This window comes from Ictidomys tridecemlineatus, chromosome X (assembly GCF_052094955.1).
Source record: "Ictidomys tridecemlineatus isolate mIctTri1 chromosome X, mIctTri1.hap1, whole genome shotgun sequence".
Taxonomy (NCBI): Eukaryota; Metazoa; Chordata; class Mammalia; order Rodentia; family Sciuridae; genus Ictidomys; species Ictidomys tridecemlineatus.
The window spans coordinates 20739106-20758595 of record NC_135493.1 but is presented as its reverse complement, the minus strand read 5'-3'; the positions used below and the strand labels follow the sequence as shown (position 1 = coordinate 20758595).

At 37.8% G+C, this 19490-nt stretch overlaps 1 protein-coding gene and 2 pseudogenes across 9 annotated transcripts in view; 1 reads left to right on the top strand and 2 right to left on the bottom strand.

The window, feature by feature from the left end:
- Enox2 (ecto-NOX disulfide-thiol exchanger 2) overlaps nucleotides 1-19490 on the bottom strand; it is a 298128-nt gene that overhangs the window by 200455 nt on the left and 78183 nt on the right. For 2 of the 9 annotated variants that reach the window (XM_078034279.1, XM_078034278.1), the window contains exon 3: nucleotides 16077-16184. The exons of the other annotated variants lie outside the window; for them this stretch is intronic. The gene's annotated coding sequence lies outside the window, so the exon portion shown is untranslated. The remainder of the gene's footprint in view (nucleotides 1-16076; nucleotides 16185-19490) is intronic. 9 annotated transcript variants of the gene reach the window in all.
- On the top strand, nucleotides 6023-9767 carry LOC101967916 (transcription factor BTF3-like; annotated as a pseudogene).
- On the bottom strand, nucleotides 8612-9679 carry LOC101964240 (torsin-1B pseudogene; annotated as a pseudogene).

Sequence of the window (19490 nt, the reverse complement as noted above, 5' to 3'; positions counted from 1 at the left end):
GTATAACTCAACAGGTGTTTAACCTTGTCTTATGACACCTAATTCAATGTTCTACCACCTAGCACAGGGACTGAAACATAAGGATACACTAATCCCCACTTATTGATGTGGGATAAGTTCCAAATCCCTATCTGAAGCCATGAACCTTATATATACTATATTTTTCCAATATATGCATATCTATGATACAGTTTAATTTATAAATTAAAAACACAGTTACAATTAGCAACAATAACAATAAAAAATACTGATTAAAACAATATACTGTAGTAAAATTGACAACAACACAACTCTTATAACTTGGGGCCATTGTTAAATAAGGGTCACTTGAACACAAGCACTATGATACCACAACAGTTGATCTGACAGCCAAGATGACTACTGAGTGGCTAAAGAGAAGGCAGCATATATATCATGGAAGCACTCATCAAATGGATGGTTCATATACTGGGTGAGAATGAGCTATTGAATTCTTCTCTGAACTTCCTAGAAAATTAGACTACTGTAGGGAAAAATCTAGGACTTTGAAGTCAAACTTTCATGATAATCCTGCCCTGCCACTTGCTGACTGTGCAGGTTGGGGCAAGATAATTAACTCCCTGAACATTAATTTATTTGTCTGTAAATAGTGGTATTATCTATATGCACTTGAAGTCTCTACCATCTTAATGAATTGTAGAAGGTATACATCTTCATTTTGTATGTTGCTTCTCACTTTATAGCTTTTATGGTACTTAAGAGATAATCCAAATAAAGCAATCAACAGAGGATCTGATAATATAGTAAAACAGTAAAATATGAGATACATTTTACTCATTCTTCCTTACTTGTAGTTGCCTAAGGAACCTGAACTAACATAGATGGAGTGAACTCTGGATGACGCTCCTTTCAATTAACATATATTTAGTGAGCAATTACTATATGCATGGTTCTGGAAATACGAAAGTAAAAAAAACAGACAACCCTCATAGAGCTCACTTTAACAACAGACACAGAAAAAAAACCAAGTTAAGTAAAGAATATAAAGTATGTAAGAAACTGCTTTTTCCAAATATGGAAAGTATATTGGATTAGATCCATTAGCAAAAGCTGTGACCTACGCATTCTCTAGAAAATATTTGGGACCCTTGTTTTGTTTGTTTTTCCCCCACATTTTTATTGATGCATGATAGTTGTACATAATAATGGATTTGTTGTTATGTATTCATACATGCACACAATATATCAATATAATCTGGCCACTATCACTCCCCTCAATTGTTTTTTAAAGAGATAAGAAAACAAAACCCTAATAATTCATTATATAACTCTTATTATTCTTGGGATATAAAAGTGAATGACACAGGCTATGAATAGATGAACTGTGTCTGTGAATGGAAAATGTTTTTGGTACCTGAATAGCAGGTTCTAAACTTTAGCCCTGAAACTAGAATTTTTAAAAATTTATTTTTTTCCAGTACTGAGGAATTGAATCTAAGTGTGCTTACCACTGAGCTATATCCCCATCCCTTTTTCAAAATTTATTTTGAGACAGGGTCTTGCTAAATTGCCCAGGTTGACCTTGACCTTGTGATCCTCCTGTCTTAATCTCCCAAGTCTCTGGGATTACAGGTGTTGCCACCACACCTGGTTGAAACTAAAACTAAAACACAAAAGCACTACAAATTAGGCATAAAGGAGAAAATGTACAACTTTGGAAAGAAATTGCAAAGTCTGTAAATCTGCAAACATTTAAGAAATCTGCTACTCATTATAGAAGGAATGGTAATTCCTAATCTAAAGCTAGTGTAATTTGAATGAGATGCAAGTAGTAAAGCAAGACTAAAAAAGCATTTTAAGAATAACCCTCTATTGTAATTTGATATAACCCTCTATCTTAATTTGTATTCTCCAAGTTCTTGCAGTCTCTATCACCTTATTGTGACTATAGAATGTATACATCTTCGTTTTGCATATTGCTTTTCATGTCACAGAACTAGAGACTTAACTACTAGCATACTGTAGAGTCCTCATTTATGGCAGGCTCCTAATTTCCCTTGTAAAGAATATAAATATTGGTAGGTTTTTAATTGTTTTAATTAGCTAAGGCTGGTAAATACTTTACTCAAAGATCACTTATCTGGAACTAAATTCCTGTTATGTTCCATAAGACCAACAAAAAATGGTGATAAAAGTGACAGAAGGAGCCAATGACAATGTTCATGGCAATTTTTAAAAGTTTATTAACAGAGACATATTGCTTTAGTTACCTGAAGATATCAGAAAATTACAATTCGTTTCATTTTTGTTGGTAGCTGCACTAGCTATTCCATTACAGAGGAGGAGTTGATTTATGTGCAGCTGTTGAAAACACAATGAACCAGTCACCACAATTTTAACAAGTGTTGATACTGGCATACCCACTTCAGATAGCATCTATAACACTGTCATGAGAAAAGTTTACAGTACACTACCTAAAGTAACGATGCTAGTTCCCCATTTGCCAGGATTGGTGTCACTGCTACAGTACTGGGTTCTACTGGGGTGACAATGACAATTCATTCTTTCATAGTATTTTAAGCAAGGCCAAGGCATATGTCCAAGATTGCCATTTTTCATTCTTCCAAAAGCAAGGGTTATATACTATTTGGACTGAGATAAAACAAAGTTTGTTTGATCACCACAATTAAGTCACAACTTAGATTTGTATAGCTTATCTCATCATGTATTAAAGTTATAAGTAGAAGAATTTACAAGGAAGATCACAGTTACTGTCAGGAAAGGAATATATGTTTGTTGTAAGTTAGAGAGTTAGAATTAAAACCCCACCCCAAGAAGGTTATAGAATGTATGTTTTGTGTGTTCGTATGTCTGAAGAACAGATATAAATAAGTAGATATGATGTGTGATAAGCATTTTTTGATAAATCACTAAAACAATTGAGTGATATAACTGGAAGTAGGGAGAGCTAGGCAAGATGGGGAAATAGAACTTTCTAGCACTCATTTCCCCCACAGAAACATCAATTTGAACAAATACCTACATAAAAAAATATCTTCACAAGAGCTAAAAAATCCAGGTGAGAGATTATTACAGCAGGCTACAGCACAGAAATAAGAAAAGACACATTAAAGAGAATAGGAAAGACAGATTTACATAACCCACAACACTCTTCCCAGGAAACACAGAGGGAAAGGGAAGGAGAGGGACATGAGTGCTGAACTTTGCCTTGGATCCCAACATCAAGCCTGCCCCAATAAAATTCATCACTGGGCAGGAACCCATAGGCCCACCCCAACAACAGGTTGGCCATTGCTACCCTAGTCACCAAACAAGCACCTCTGGATATAGGAGCTAGATCTGCCCTGTGAGAGGCCAGCCCCTGCAGCTCCAGGATCCAGGCCCATCCCATGTTTCAGACCATCCCAGAGCCAGGTTGGCTCTCACAGCCCAGGCTTCAGGCCTGACCCAAGGCTAAATTGGCACTTCAGGTATCAAGTACCAGGCCACTACCCATTGACACAGGTTTCAGCCACACCCTCTAGCCTAGCCTCTGCAGCCCAACACTTTAGCAGACCCAGGGTATAAACCTATTGAATCAGACTAAAGTGTAGGCCAGTAGACATTAGAGCTGGACCAGCCCCCATAGACCCAGTCATACCTCAAGTTCAGGCCAGCTTCCATGGAATTAGGTGCCAGGATTGACCCTGTGGACCTAAGCACAAGGCCTTCTCTAGTACATGGATGTATTGACTGAGTATAGAATCAGATTAGGCCTATGGATCCAGACTTCAGGTTGGGCTCCATGAATACAGGCTTTAGGCTTGCTCTCATGGACTGTACACTTAATCCACAAGTTTACCCAGTGGATCCAGACCCTAGGCCCAGCCCCATGGACCCAAAATTCAGGCCCACCCACCTTCTGACCCAAGCACCAGACCACACTGCCTAAGGTCTCCAACAGCAAGTTCACCTGTAAACCTCTCAAGATAATCTGCCACATATCTCTAGATCAGCTGAACTGGTGAGAGACTTTCTCAGACAGAGCCAGTTTGCAAAGACTGGAATAAGTTCCTACTTCTTCATATGTGCAAACATCAATACACGGCCACAAGGATCAAGAAAAATCAGAAACTTGAGAAATATGACTTCACTGAAGAAAGAAAGAGCTAAGGAAAGATGTAAATATTCAGCTATATGAAGAATAAAGGTATCCAATTCAATTCAATTCAAACAAGACTACGAAACATAAAGTTCTAATAACTGACCCTAAAGAAATAGAGAACTATGATCTGCCTGACAAAGAATTCCAGATAATTTCTTTTAAAAGCTTATAAAATGTCAAGAAAATACAGAGAAACAATTCACTTATATCAGGAAAATAATGATTAAAAGGAGAAATTGAGAAATTTAACAGAGATATAAGTTATATTTAAAAAGATAATTTCTGGAACTGAAAAGTACGATAAATGAATGTAAAAAAGCAAGAATGTCAAAAGCAGGATTCATTGAGCAGAAGAAAGAATCTGAATTCAAAGACAGGTTATTTAAAGATATACAATCAGAAGGAAAGAGAATGAAAAGGAATTAAGAAAGGTTAAGAGATTCATGAGGCAGCATCAAAAGAGAAAATATTCAAGTTATAAGATTTAAATAGGAGAAGAGAGAGATAAAGGGGTAGTAATATAATTTAAAGAAATAATAGCAAAAAAGTCCAAATACAGGAAAATATATAAAAATTCAGGGACAGGATCATCAAAGGTCTCCAATTAAATTTGATTCAAACAAGACTGAAACAACATGTATTAAAATCAAACTACCAAAAAAAAAAAGAAGGGCTGGGATTGTGGCTCAGTGGTAGAGCACTCACCTAGCATGCTCCGGGACCCTGGGTTCGATATATAGGGTCCAATTATAACTAAAAATAAATAAATAAATATTATTTTAAAAAAGAAGAAAAGGATAAGCTGGGTATGGTGGTTCAGGCCTGTAATCCCAATGGCTCAGGAGGCTGAGGCATGAGGACTACAAGTTCAAAGCCAGCAATTTAGCATGGCCCTGAACAACCTTGAGATCCTGTCTCTAAATAAAATACAAAAATGGGCTGGAGATGTGGCTTGGTAGTTAAGCACCACTGGGTTCAATCCAGTACAAAAAAAAAGACAAGTAGGAGTCTAAAAGCAGGAAGAGAAAAGAAACAAATAACATATAAATGAGTTTCAATGAGGCTGCAAACAGATTTATCATCAGAAACCTTATGGTCGAGAGTATATCCAGAAAGCTGAAGGAAAACAAACAAACAAAAACTTCCAACAAAGAATACTTTACACAGCAAAGCTGTCCTTCAGAAATGAGAGCAATAAAGACTTTCCAAGAAAAACAAGTTTACAGAGTTCATAACCTCCAGATCTGTCTTATGGGAAATGCTGAAGAGAGCTTCTCAAACTAAAAGAAAGGGACACTAATTAATAACACATGCCAAAAAAATGGGAGTATAAAGCTCATGGTCAAAATAACTGCACAAACTCAGAATATTCTATTTGGTGTAGGGGGGGGGGGGTGGAGGTGGTACCAGGAATTGAACTCAGGGGCACTCAACCACTAAGCCACATCCTCAGCACTATTTTGTATTTTATTTAGAGACAGGGTCTCACTGTGTTGCTTAGTGCCTCACTGTTGCTGAGGCTGGCTTTGAACTCATGATCCTCCTATCTCAACCTCCTGAGCCACTGGAATTACAGGCATGTGCCACTGTGCCTGGCCCAAGCTCAGAATATTCTAATACTGCAATGCTGAGGTTTAAATCACCTTTGCCTTCACTTTGAAGGTTAAAGAAAAACCTATTAAAAGTAACAATACCTACAATAACTTTTAAGGTACACACAACAGAAAAAGATCTAAATTATGACATCAAAAATATAAAATGGCTCTAGCTGCCATCTTCTTGTGAATGCTTGTGTGCACCTAATCTCAGCTGGTCTGCCTGAGACCCCCTAAACACCAACCCTAGTTCCCCATATGGCCCCATTTCTGCTCCAACAGGATGAAAGAAACTATCATGAACCAAGAAAAACTCTCCAAACTGCAGGCACAAGTGCATATTGGTAGAGTTCTTCTTAAAGAAGTTAGGGGTAAACAATATCTCTGGTATTAAAAAGGTGAATATGTTTACAAACGAAGGAACAGTGATTCACCTTAATAACCCTAAAGTTCAGGCATCTCTTGCAGCAAATACTTTCACCATTACAGGCCATGCTGAGACAGAGCAACTGACAGAAATGCTACCAAGCATTTTTTTAAACCAGGTTGGTGCAGACAGATAGTTTAAGGAGACTGGCTGAAGTTCTGCCCAAACAATCTGTAGATGGAAAAGCACCACTTGCCCCTGGAGAAGATGATGATGATGAAGTTCCAGATGTTGTGGAGAATTTTTTTTTAGTATTTAGGTTTTATTATTTTCTATTCACTACGTCAATTCAAGTTCTTGTCCATATCTCATGAGAGGCTGGGCTTTTCCAAATCAGATACAGTCCAAAGGTGGCCCACATGTGTGAGTTTATTGTGTCACTGTAAACAGGAAACCTTGTCTCCTCCTGACCACAGGCCCAAAAGGTTATAAAAGAAAGGTAACTTATCTCCAATGTGAGAACACATCCTGAAATTTAGGAGCCTCACCTAGGCATCTTCATTGATTTATTGGATGATGCTGGGGAGGGAACTCAGGGCCTTATGCATGCAAAGCCAGCACTCTACCCAAGCCACATCCCCAGCTCACCATGGTGTTTTGGGGTTTTTAAAGATACTTTTTTAGTTCTCATTTTATCTCTTTCTTATGTGGTGCTGAGGATTGAACCCAGCACCTTCCACGTGCTAGGCGAGGGCGCTCTACACTCTACTGCTGAGCCACGACCCCAGCTCCCACTGTGGCGTTTTTTAAAGACTAAATGTGATACCCCAGAAGGAATTTCCATGTTGCAAAATCTTCATTCTTGCACATTTCATACATATAAAAATGTTACCCAGTGTTTCAATTATGTATCTACAGTTATATCACAACTGTGGGTCAGGCAGAAGGATCCTGCTGGCTGGAATCTGACTCTTATTTCCCAGTGATCAGGACCATCCAGCCTGGTGCTGTCACACAGGGGTCAGCATCAAATGACACCCAGACCAGCCACCACTCAGATGACCTTCTTTGATCTTCAATTGTGACCATATAGTAACTTGTACTTAATAAAAACTCATACTACTTCCCTAGCATAAAAAAATAAAAATAAAAAACACATACTACTTCAAAGTACCTCAGAAGAGAATAAGCAATTATTCCATTTTATGTCGTTCCCAGGTTTTAAAATATGCAATATCCTGTACTTTATCATCTAAGATTCAGAAGTAAAAACATTATAAAAATACACCTATCTTTTTCTGGGGTGGGTACAGGAATTGAACTCAGGGGTACTTGGCCACTGAGCCACATCCCCAGCCCAATTTTGTGTTTTATTTAGAGTCAGAGTCTCACTGAGTTGCTTAGCGCGCCATTGCCAAGGCTGGCTTTGAACTCGCGATCCTCTTGCCTCAGCCTCCCAAGCTGCTGGGATTATAGGCATGCACCACCACACCTAGCAAAATACACCTATCTTTGAAAAGGCGCTTAAGCATTTTGTTTCCTCTGTAATAAGGCTCTGCGCACCCGCACAGCCCAGAGAACCTGCCTAACCTGCCGAGCTGCACATAACTCACATGTGAAGTGTAACAGGCAAATGTAAGAACATGATGGGGCTGGGGAAAACTGGTAGTGGCGTGTCTGGAGGACATGGTACATACAAGGAGCTGGCAGGCTCACCAAGTAGACGGTGGGAATTCCACGGCCAGGGCCAGACCTGAGGGACTCTAGGTCCTGGTCTGCTTACAGGGCCTCAATGCGCCTCCACCCTTATGATGACAGTCCAGCCCAGGACAAGAGTAGCCAGTCTGCAGGGCCACATCCTCCTTGACGACACCATCTGCACCTGCAGGTGCCACCAACATTAACTAAAAATACTACCAGCCAGTGAATGCTCTCTCTGCAAAGAAAAAGCAAAGCAAGATGACTTTGGCATGTGAAAACCTGATGCTCCCAATTGTAGCAGGGTCCCTGGGGCCCTTGGTCACAGCACTGGTTCGGAAGGCGGGACCATGGGTTGTTAGAGTCTATAAACAAGTCAAGATGGCGCTTGGCATTTTGCAGAGGGAGTGGTTTGTGAAGTAACGCCAGTGAGCCATTAAGTGTGGAGATTCCTTATTGGTTGACTGCTGTTTCTAGTTTATGTTAATTAAGATAAGCTGTGTGGAATGTCCTACAATAAACAGCTCCCACTCCTGCTGTATCAATGTACACAAGTTGTTCGTCACCCCCGGGTTATTCTGCTGCAGCTGGACTGCGGCAATGGGTCGCCAATGACACTCTACCTCACGCACAGCTGTTTGCAGGCACTTCCATGAAGGTTAGTAACTGTGCATGTGAAGGATTCTAAAAGCTCACATTCAACTGCAGGGAACAGCTGAACTGCCATCATGCCGCACACAGGACAGATTAGTGTCTTTTCAACAGTCAACTCTTAGAAACTTCTAGATCCCAAGTTCACAGGTGCAAATATGCAGAACCCTGAAGAGGTCTTTAAAGTGTTTCTGAAGGGCAAGGTCCAGGTGTGGGTAAGCGCTCAGTGGAAATCTAGCCGGGACTGCACGCTCTTACAGCCCTTGTCTGAATAGATTTTCTCATCTTTGGGGAAAAACGTCATTTCCTCTGCCACCCTGGTGAATATGTCTTCATCTACAGCAACACCACAGGACTGCATCTCTGCCCTCACATACATCTTCATGTGTCTGTACTCCAAGGGGATGAAGTAGTTGATAAGGTTTCTTTCTATTAGCCCACTGTGCCACAGGCCACTGTGTTTATTGTTGAAGACTCCAACAGACAGCACAGGTTCCAGGTCCTTCAGCTGGATGTCTTCCCTCTTTCTTCCTGCCCTCCAGAAGTCCAGAACCATCTTAGTTATGAGGTCTCCACCTGCATTGCTGAGAAAGATGAAGATGGCTTTGCAGTAGAATACCCTATCCAACTGCTCATAGTAGTCTAGGAAGGGCTTGATGGAATCGATGATCCCAGGATGCAACTTATGAATCTTCTCAAATATGAAAGCCAAGCTGGTGCAGGCACTCACATTTCCATGAATCCACTTCTGTAGCTGCTACTGGTACAGTTTAATCTTCTGCTCATGAGGGAAGTGCAGAGTTGATACAAACAGGTGGACAAAGTCGCTCTTCAGGCCTTTTGGGTGAAGATTTTCAGCCACAATTTAACTAACAAAATTCTTGCCTGTGCCAGCCTGGCCATGCAAAGACAGGGTCAGTGATTTCTTGGGATTTCTGCTTTCTTGAAGCCTATCAGTGCCTTGAGAATCACTTCCGTGGCCAGATGCTGTCCAAACAGCTTCTGTTCCAAATCCAACTTGAGAGTCGAGGCGATGAGTGGCTCCTCGTAGCTGCAGCACTTGGCAAAGCAGCAGTACAGGTCCTTATAGGAGAGGTAGCCCATGAAGGCCAACACGGCCCCGATGGCCAGGCCCACGCTGAGGGGCTCCAACGCTGACACAGTGTGGGCAGACAGCAGCAGCCACAGTGCCACAGTGCCCCAAAGCCACCCTGCCAGTTGCATCACCAGTCTGGAGCCTCAGCAGCCACGCTGGGCCCAGATGGCCTTTGTGGAGAATTTTGATGAGGCATATAAGAATGAGGGAAACTAAACTGATTAACTTCTGAAGAGGACAAAGTTAAAGAAATTACTGGGAGCTGCTATTTTATATTATGACTGCTTTTTAAAATTGTTTTGTTTATGAACCTGATAAAAATCTAGATCTCTAATATTTTTAAGCCAAGGCCCCTTGGACATTTTTCAATTTTTGCTTATACACAATTTATTCTTTGAAGCTAATTAAGCTGAAGAAGCCTGGGAATAAAGTTTGAAACAAAGGTTAATAAAGTTCTTGGCCTAGTTAAAAAAAACATAAAACGTAGAAGTACAATAAATGTATAGTTCTTGTATGTGATCAGAGTTAAGTTTTTATTATCTTAAAATAGCCTGTTGTAACCAGAAGATGTAAGCCTCATGGTAGTCACAAAGCAAAAGCCTAAAGTTGAATTTTAAAAAGATAAAATATTGTTCTAAGCATTTTGGTAGAACAGAATGGCAACAGCTATGCAGAGGCTAACAAGTACATATAACAGATAACCATAGTAGCAGAAACTGGAAACAAACAACAGGTAACAGGAATCCCCATTTAGGCTCAGTGCAGTAAAAGGCCCTAGGCTGTCTGAGCTAAAAGTGCCTAGGTTGTTGACAAACTTGTAACCATATAAGAAATGTAGAATGCATCCTGCAGTAGAATTGTACCAACTCCTTTGCTTTGATGTACCTAAAACTTGCTTATGTATAAAAGTAAAAGCACTATTGTGCTTGGGGCTCAGACTTTAGGAATTAGCCCTCTGGGCTGCACCACCACCAATAAAGTGTTGCTTCCAGTTCACACTGTCTGGACCCTGATTTCCTGCTACATTATATAACTAAACAAAATCACCCAATCACAAATAAAAACAGCAAGAGAGGAGGAAAAGAATAAAGTGTCTACAAAACAACCAGAAAACAAGAAGATGGCAATAGTAAATCCTTACATATCAATAATTAATTTGAATAGAAATGGATTAATTTCGCCAATGAAAAAACATATAGTTGCTGAGTGTATTAAACAAAAAAGCAAGAACCAATGATATGCTGCCTACAAGAGACTCACTTCACCGGTAAGGACATACACAGACTGAAAGTGAGGGATGGAAGAAGATGTTTCATGCAAATGGAAACCAATATAGACTAGGAGTTGTTATATCTGAAAAACTAAACTAAGTCAAACACTGTATAAGAGAGAAAAAGAAGTTATTTATATAATGATAAAGGGTTACTTTCATCAAGAGGATGTAGTAATTATAAATATGTATGTACTCCCAATTGGAAAACCTAGAAATTTAAAGCACATATTAACAGATCTGAAGAGAGAGATCAATATAATACTACAGTAGTAGGGGTCTTCAATACCCAACTTTCAGCAATAGACAAATCATTGAGATAGAAAACCAACAAGAAAACATTGGAATTAAACTATGTATTACAACATATGAAACTAATTAACATTTACAGAACATTCCATCATTCTTCTCAAGTGTACATGGAATATTATACAGGATAGATCATACATTAGAAAACAAAATAAGTCTTGATAAATTGAGGAAGACTGAAATCATATTAAGTATCTTTTCTGAGACAGTGGCATGAAACTAGAAATCAATTAACAGGTCACATTTATACATAAATGGAAATTAAACAGCATGCTTTTGAACTACCAATGGGTCAAAGAAGAAAGTAAAAGGGAAATTTTTAAAATCTTGAAACAAAATAATAGGTACAGAACCTATCAAAATTTACAGGTTGCGGCAAAAGCAGTTCTAAGAGGGAAGTTTATAGGAATAAAATGCCCACAGGAAAATAAAAGAAAGATCTCAAATGAACAATCTAGGGATTATAGGCATGTGCCACCAAGCCCAGCTCATGACAAAAAAAATCTTAATAAATTGGGTATGGAAGAAATGTACCTCAATATAATCAAGGTCATATATGACCACCCCACAGCAAATATCATACATAATGGTAAAAAGTTGAAAGTTTTCCTCTATAATTAGCAAAGAGAAGGATGCCTATTCTTACTGCTTCTGTTCAACAAAGTACTGGAAATATTATCTAGAGCAAGCAGATAAGAGAAAAAAATCAAGAGGCATCAAAATTGAAAAGGAAGAAATTAAACTGTTCTTGTTTACAAATAAAATGACCTTGTATAATAAAAACTCTAAAAATTCCACCAAAACCTTTTTGAACTAATAACAAATATAATAATGTTGAAGTATACAAAATCAAAATTTAGAAATCAGTAGTATCAAGATTTCATCTCACTCTAGTGAGAATGGCAATTATCAAGAACACAAATAATACAAGTGCTGACAAGAATGTGGGGAAAAGGTACATTGGTACATTGTTGGTGGGACTGAAAATTACAGTCACTTTGGAAAGCACTTTGGAAAGCAGTATGAAGATTCCTCAAAACTAGATATGATCTAAAAATAAAAAATAAAAAGAAGACTATGTATGGAACCACCATAAGACCCAGCTAGTACACTCCTTGGTATTTATCCTAAAGAACTAAAATCAGCATACTATAGCAATGTAGCCATCCTCAATATTTATAGCAGCACAATTCACAATGGCCAAATTATGGAATCAACTCAGATGTCCATCAGTAGATGAATGGATCAAGTATATATACACATTGAAGTTTTACTTAGCCACAAAGAAGAATGAAATTATGACATTTGCTGGCAAATGAATGGTACTGGAGACTATCATGCTAAGTGAAATAAGCCAGTCTCAGAAAACCAACAGCTGGATGTGCTCTCTAATATGTGGAAGCTAGAGAGAAATAAGAAAAAGAAGGAGTAGAGGTTTAGATATTATAAAGATACAGGGAAAACCAGTAGCGCAGGAAAAAAGGGGGGGATTAAAAGGAGGAGAGGAGGATTGGGAAAGGGGAAGAAATGGGGAATGAATTTTTTAAAATGATGCTATGTCATATAAATATAAAGGAACTTCACCTTTATGTATAAGTAGACAGAATCAATCAAAAATAAGTAGAAGAAGATCAGTATACTAAAGCAAGGAGAATGGGGGAAGGAAGAGGAAAAGAAAAAGGGAGAAAATGAACTGAAATCAAATCCTATGCATGTATAATTCGTTGGGATGAACCCAACTACTATGTATGATAATAATGCTCTAATAAAAAATTCAGGAGTGTTTAATGGTAATAATAAACTAGTAGTTAATAAAGAACTACTCAAATAAGAAATTAAGAAAATAATCCCATTTCCTATGCTTAACCAAAACTATAATACTCAGGAGTACATTGAATCAAGGAAACAAAAAATCCCTGTACACTAAAAACAATGAAACACAGATGAAAGAAGACGCAAATAAGTGTAAAGATAACCCACACTCACAGATTGGAAGAATTAATATTGTTAAAATGTCTACAATACTCAATGAAATCTACAAAACAATACAATCTCTATAAAAATCCATCTGACATTTTCCCCAGAAATAGAAAAAACAATCCTAAACTTTGTATGGAACCAAAGATGATCTTAAATAGCCAAAACAATCTTGAGCAAAAAGAAAAAAGCTAGAGGCATTCATATTGGGATAGGGAGAAGAAGATGAAAGGAATAAATAAACTCTAGATCGGGCAGAGGAATTAGAGGGGAAAGGATGGAGCATGGGGTAATTAATGATGGTGGAATGTGATGGTCATTATTATCCAAAGTACAGGTATGAAGACACAAATTAGTGTGAATATACTATGTATACAACCAGAGATATGAAAAATCGTGCTCTATATATGTAATAAGAAATGTAATGCATTCTGCTGTCATATATAAATAAAAAAATAATGAATAAAAAATACTTTTAGTTGTAGATAGACACAACACACTCATTCATTCATTCATTCATTTGGTGCTGAGTTTCGAACCAGTGTCTCACACATGCTAGGCAAGCATTCTGGCACTGAACTACAAGTCCAGCCCTAAAACTGAGAAAATTCTAAATGAGAGGTTGAAATCATAACAATATCTCTGAGGCTGAGGATGCAGCTCAGTGGAAGAGCACTTGTCTACTGTGGTGCCCTAGATTAGATTCCCAGTACCACATATACATACAAAAAGAATACATCTAAGTCATTCTTTATTTCTCATATCATGGAACTTTAAGAGATGGAATGGGCCTTAGAGACCATATAACACAATTTCCTCATTTTACATATAAAAAACTGAAGACAGGTGAAATGACTTACCTGAGTCATGTAGACACGAATAAAGGAAGTAACACTTAGATTTCCTAGGAAACTACTTTTTCTAAATTAAAGAAACTTTCTGAATGATTTACTTCATTTATTTTATTGTGGTAAAGATACACATAATACAAAGTCTCTTACCTTAAATTTTAATGTAAAACACAGTATTGTTAACTACATGTACATCTTGAATAACCTTAGTTTTTCTTTAATGGTCTATCAAAATTACACTTTTAAAAATAATTTTTAGTTGTAGATGGACACAATACCTTTATTTTATATTTATTTTTATGTGGTACTGAGGATCAAACCAGTGCCTCATACATACTAGGTGAGCACTCTACTACTGAGACATAATCCCAGCCTCTGAAGTTACTTTTTTTGGAGGGGTACCAGGGATTGAACTCGGGGCACTCAACCACTGAGCTACATACCCAGCCCTATTTTGTATTTTATTTAGAGACAGGGTCTCACTGAGTTGCTTAACACCTTGCTTTTGCTGAGGCTGGCTTTAAACTCATGATCCTCCTGTCTCATCCCCCAAGTCACTAAGATTACAGGCGTGTGCCACCACACCTGGCCTGAAGTTACATTTTTACTAATTGCAACTACTCTGCATTTGTAAATAACCCCCCAAGTTTATTTTATGTGAAGTCATATCAATGTAATCTGGAATCCATTGCTTCATTTTAATTTAATGAGAAGGATTCTAGGTTGTATGGGAATGACACTCTCCTATACAGTTTTATATTTAAAGAAGAAAGAACTTGATAAATTTTGTTCAATTAATATTAAAGGCTTCTGTTCAACAAAGATAACATCAAGTAAAGACAAGACACAGACTGAGACAATACTTAGAAAGCACAAGAGATTTGTATCCAGAATAGATAATCTCTCAAATCAATAAGGAAAAGACTAACAACCATAAAGAACAATGGGCAAATGATATGAATAGACAATTAATAGAAAAGGAAACTGCTATGTCCAGTAAACACATGGAAAGATATTAAACCTCACTAAGAGACAGGAAAATGCACATTAAAACATAGTGAGACATTATTTCTTTGGCAAAATGTTTAAGTCTGACAATACTGAGGGCTATAGGATGTGATGAAACAAGAATCCTCACACAGCACTTGTGGGAATATGAAGTAGTACAATGACTTTGGAGAGCAATTTGGTAAAGTTGAAAACACACATTCTCTGCAACCCAGTTTACCACTTTAAGGTGAAAAACATCACACGTATCACAAGGAGACAGGTAAAAATAACACCTACTGGAGTATATTTTGTAATAGTGAAAAGTGAGAAACAACCTAAAAAGCCCATCAACATGAAATGGATATATACAATTGAGAAACAGCCACTCATCAAGTTAAATATTTTACCCTTGTTAAAATGAATAGTTTTGCATACCAAAATGGATAAATATAAAAAATATAACATTGAATGATAAAATCAAGTTGCTTAATAATATATACACTGTGATACAAATTTTATAAACATTAAAACTATTCTCAACATTTTTTCTAAATGCATATATGTTTACAAAAATATGGATGGGAAAGGCTCACATCAACTTCAGGATGGCAGTTCCTCCAGGAAGGGAGAGAAATGTGATCAAGAAGGGCCACAAAGTAAATTTCAACAAATCAACCATATCTATATTCTTAACAGATTGCAAACATTGGTTAATGTTTGATAAATATATGTAGTAAGTATAACTTTATACCATCTTCTCTATATATTTGGAATTTTAAAACAATGTTTTATGAAAGAATAGAGAAGTATATTTTCTTTACAACTATCAATAGACATATTTGAAAACTAAAGTTAACCACAGGCATTATGTCAATGCTCAACTTTGTTTTGTCAGCTATCAGCTTTTATAGTGCAAACTTTGGGGCTTTAATGCCCCCTCTTTTCAAAAAAAGCTTCCACAGAAAGTAAAGCATATGTAATTACACATTACACTGCTGGCAGCTGGAAGTTTGCTGGGGCCCCTTCGGCTGTGGCTCTCAACATCTCCCCCTCTCTGTTTAAACAACAAGCATGTGGCTTAGGGACCGTGCCTGCCTTAGGTTGTCCAACAGTACATATGGTCCTTACCTGTTATCGGATGAGCTGACCTCAAGGCGTCAGCCTCGTATCTTAGGTTGGTACCACAGTAATTGGATCTTACCCGTCACTGACTACTGGTCCAGTATACAGCCACACCTGTGGAGAGGTACCAACGGGGGGGGGGGTGAGGTTCTTTGCCTCACCTTTGTTGGCCCCCAAATTTTAGCTGAACGATCATGACAAGCAGAAGGGAGGAAGATACACCAAGCCAAATGACGGCTCCTTTTGGAAAAATTGTACCACCGATGACATCATCACCAAAAAAACCTCACCACCTCCCACAATCCTCCTACTCTTGAGGCCGATTGGCTGGATCGCATGGGCGGAGCCAAAGAAGTCCCCCAATGAGCATCACCGCAGAGGAGCCAATCAGCTAGATGTTGCTGGGGCCGCTGTGAGCCAATCATCAGCTGGCAGTCTGAAAGGGCAGGGAAACAGCCCAATGAGCATCACCGAAGAGGAGCCAATCAGCTAGATGTTGCTGGGGCTGCTGTGAGCCAATCATCAGCCGGCAGCTGGAAGTTTGCTGGCAGCTGGAAGTTTGCTGGGGCCCCTTCGGCTGTGGCTCTCAACATTACACAATTGTGCCACATATAGTTGAGTGCACACCAGGAACACATGTTAAACCATTTTCTGTGACTTATAAGTGACATCATGTGCAGATATTAGCTCAGTATTCAAGCCAGTGAGATAATTTACCAAGGCCCTTTGTGAATTATACACAATTTTTTCTACTTTTCAGGTGAAATTTGCTTGCTTGGATTGGGTCCAAACATTAACCTGGAGGGTAAACTGTTTTAGGTTAAGGAAAACACAAGAGAGTAAATTGATGTTTGCATGTGATAGAAAAATTCTTTAAATTCAACAGGAAATATATTCAAACTTATAATTGAAAGACCTTAGTAGCCAGAGCTTAGTGAGGAAGAAAATCCTAGTGAGGAAAATCCTAGAAAGTTTGGGAAGGAAATGATCTCAACTAATTTTAGAAAGTGATTTACATGGTCTTAAAATGGTTTATAAATAAATGGTCACTACCCGAAACACACAGACCAGTGGTTTCTGAATGTATGTTAAATACCATGTAATTATACATGCTTACTGGGGCTTATATAGATTAAATAGCCTGTGTATTGATAGAGACAACTCTCTACTAATAGGCAAATTAATCCAGCCAGACTGCAGAAACTCATTTAAAGCACTTAAATTCTTGTTAAATGTAAATATGGAATTATCTGCAATTATGCTAACCAAAATAAACAACACTCAGAATCATAAGAATGCCATAAGAAAACATTCAGGACTAAGAACTTGAGTTTTTAGAAGTAAGAAAAGTATCAAAGAGCAAAACCAGTTCATGCTGGGACCGAGTTTCATTCACACAGTGTATCAAGGCACAGAGCCAATAATCTATAAGGGTTGAAAAGCCATGAAGTTCCTTCAAATTTAGGCACAGGCATAGCTACCTGTAACTAATTGGTTCCTAAATGTAGAAAGATCCACACACCAAAGTACTGCACAGTTTTGCAGTGATACTGTCCCCTATGAATACTCTTCCTCATACCTCTTTGCTAGGTTACATTAAGTCATTCTTTAAGACATGGCATGAATATCACTTTCATGGGAAACCTTTCCACCTTCTCTATTCTACTCATCTCAGGTTCTGCACACCTGTTAAATATTTTATTATACTCTGACAACCCCCCCATACTTGAACTTTATTTTAATTGTTTTTTTTCTTATTCAACTATAAGCTTATGAGCCAAGAATTAGTCTTGTCTTGATTATTAGTTTTTCCCCAGCACAGTACAGGACCTGGTAGACAGCAGCAACCCAATAAATACCTGTTGGCTATATTAATGAATGAATGGATTGATTCAATGCCAGGTAAGTACAAGTATATTAATGTCAGTCAATGTAACTATTTTTAAAGGCATTGAGAAAAAAGAATATAGATAACATGATGTTTTGTGTGTGCATGTCTCTATAAGTTAGATGATGATGGTAGAGTGTATTATGCATGTGTTGATGGGGGCAGACAAAGGGTTTTCTTCTTAAAAACTCAAATACTACTATACCTAAAGTCCAGAGGAGTAACAATTCCCATATTTATGTATTTATGCTCAAACTGCTTCCATCCATGTTTCATTTATTCTTACAACCTCCAGGCAAAATAGATAAGGGAAGATATCATCATTGTTGTTTTTCTGAAGGGGAAATGGATTGAGGAGTGAAGTGAATCTGCCCAACTGCAAATGGTATCCCAATATCCGAGTTGGTGCTCCAGCTGCTAGAACAGTGTATCTTGGTAAGATCACAATTACTATCACAGTCTTTTCAGAGAAGGAAAAACAGATAAGAGCAAATATCTGAGACAAAAAGAAAGCCCATAAATTCATATGACTAATCTACTTTGCAGCCTCTAGTAAAGGTAATGTGGCTTCTGGGTTCAAAGTATTTACTTAACTAGCATATAGAAGGGGAAATTAGGGCTGGAATGAATGTGCATTTTTCTATTTACATTGATAAAATTTTGCATTAGCATTAGTAATTCAGTGAACTAGAAGAAATTAACAGGCTAATAAGATGAAATTCATTTAACAAGACTGACCAAGATTTCAGCTAGAGTAATCAAATCTAATATTTTTCTGAAATGCAATCAATTAAAAAAACACTTGTGGTATAATTTATTTGTAATTAATACTACATGGAAAGTAACATTAGGATGAAAATATCTGATTATTTGGGCTTTTTCAGCCTTATATGATGAAGTTTAATTAACTGATAAAAGAATTTAATTGAGGGGTTCTCTCCCATATTTCTTTTTTTCTTAAAAAAAATCAAGGAATGAGGTTGTAGCTCAGTGGTAGAGCACTTGCCTAGCATGTTTGAGGCACTGGGCTCAGTCCTCAGCACCACATAAAAATATACCACATAAATAAATAAAATAAAGGTATTGTGCCAAATAAATAAATAAATACACAGCCAGTAAGGTGTTTTCAAACCCAGAAAGAAAAATAGGTGCAGCTCCCAAAGCAGTTCTGAGGGTCCTTATGAATGATATTTTATTACATTTTCAGCCTCACATGATACCTTTTCAATGAAGAGTTCAAGGACCTCACAGAAATGGCCACTGATCTGGAGCCTGATAAGCAGGAGTCTGTGGGCGGTATCACTGTCCAGAAGTTTCTGAAAGGTAATGGTGACCTTCCTAGATTAATTGTTGATCAGGCATACTGTTATCTTGGGCTCTGCCCAAACTATTCTCCGTGGTATTCATCCAAACTATAAAGGAAGATTTCAATGCTAAAAGAAATCTTTAGTGTTTGCTATAACAATGATGTCTATACCCCTTCATTTAGTCCTTCTATCCTCACAAAATTTCTACTGTACTGACTGATCCTG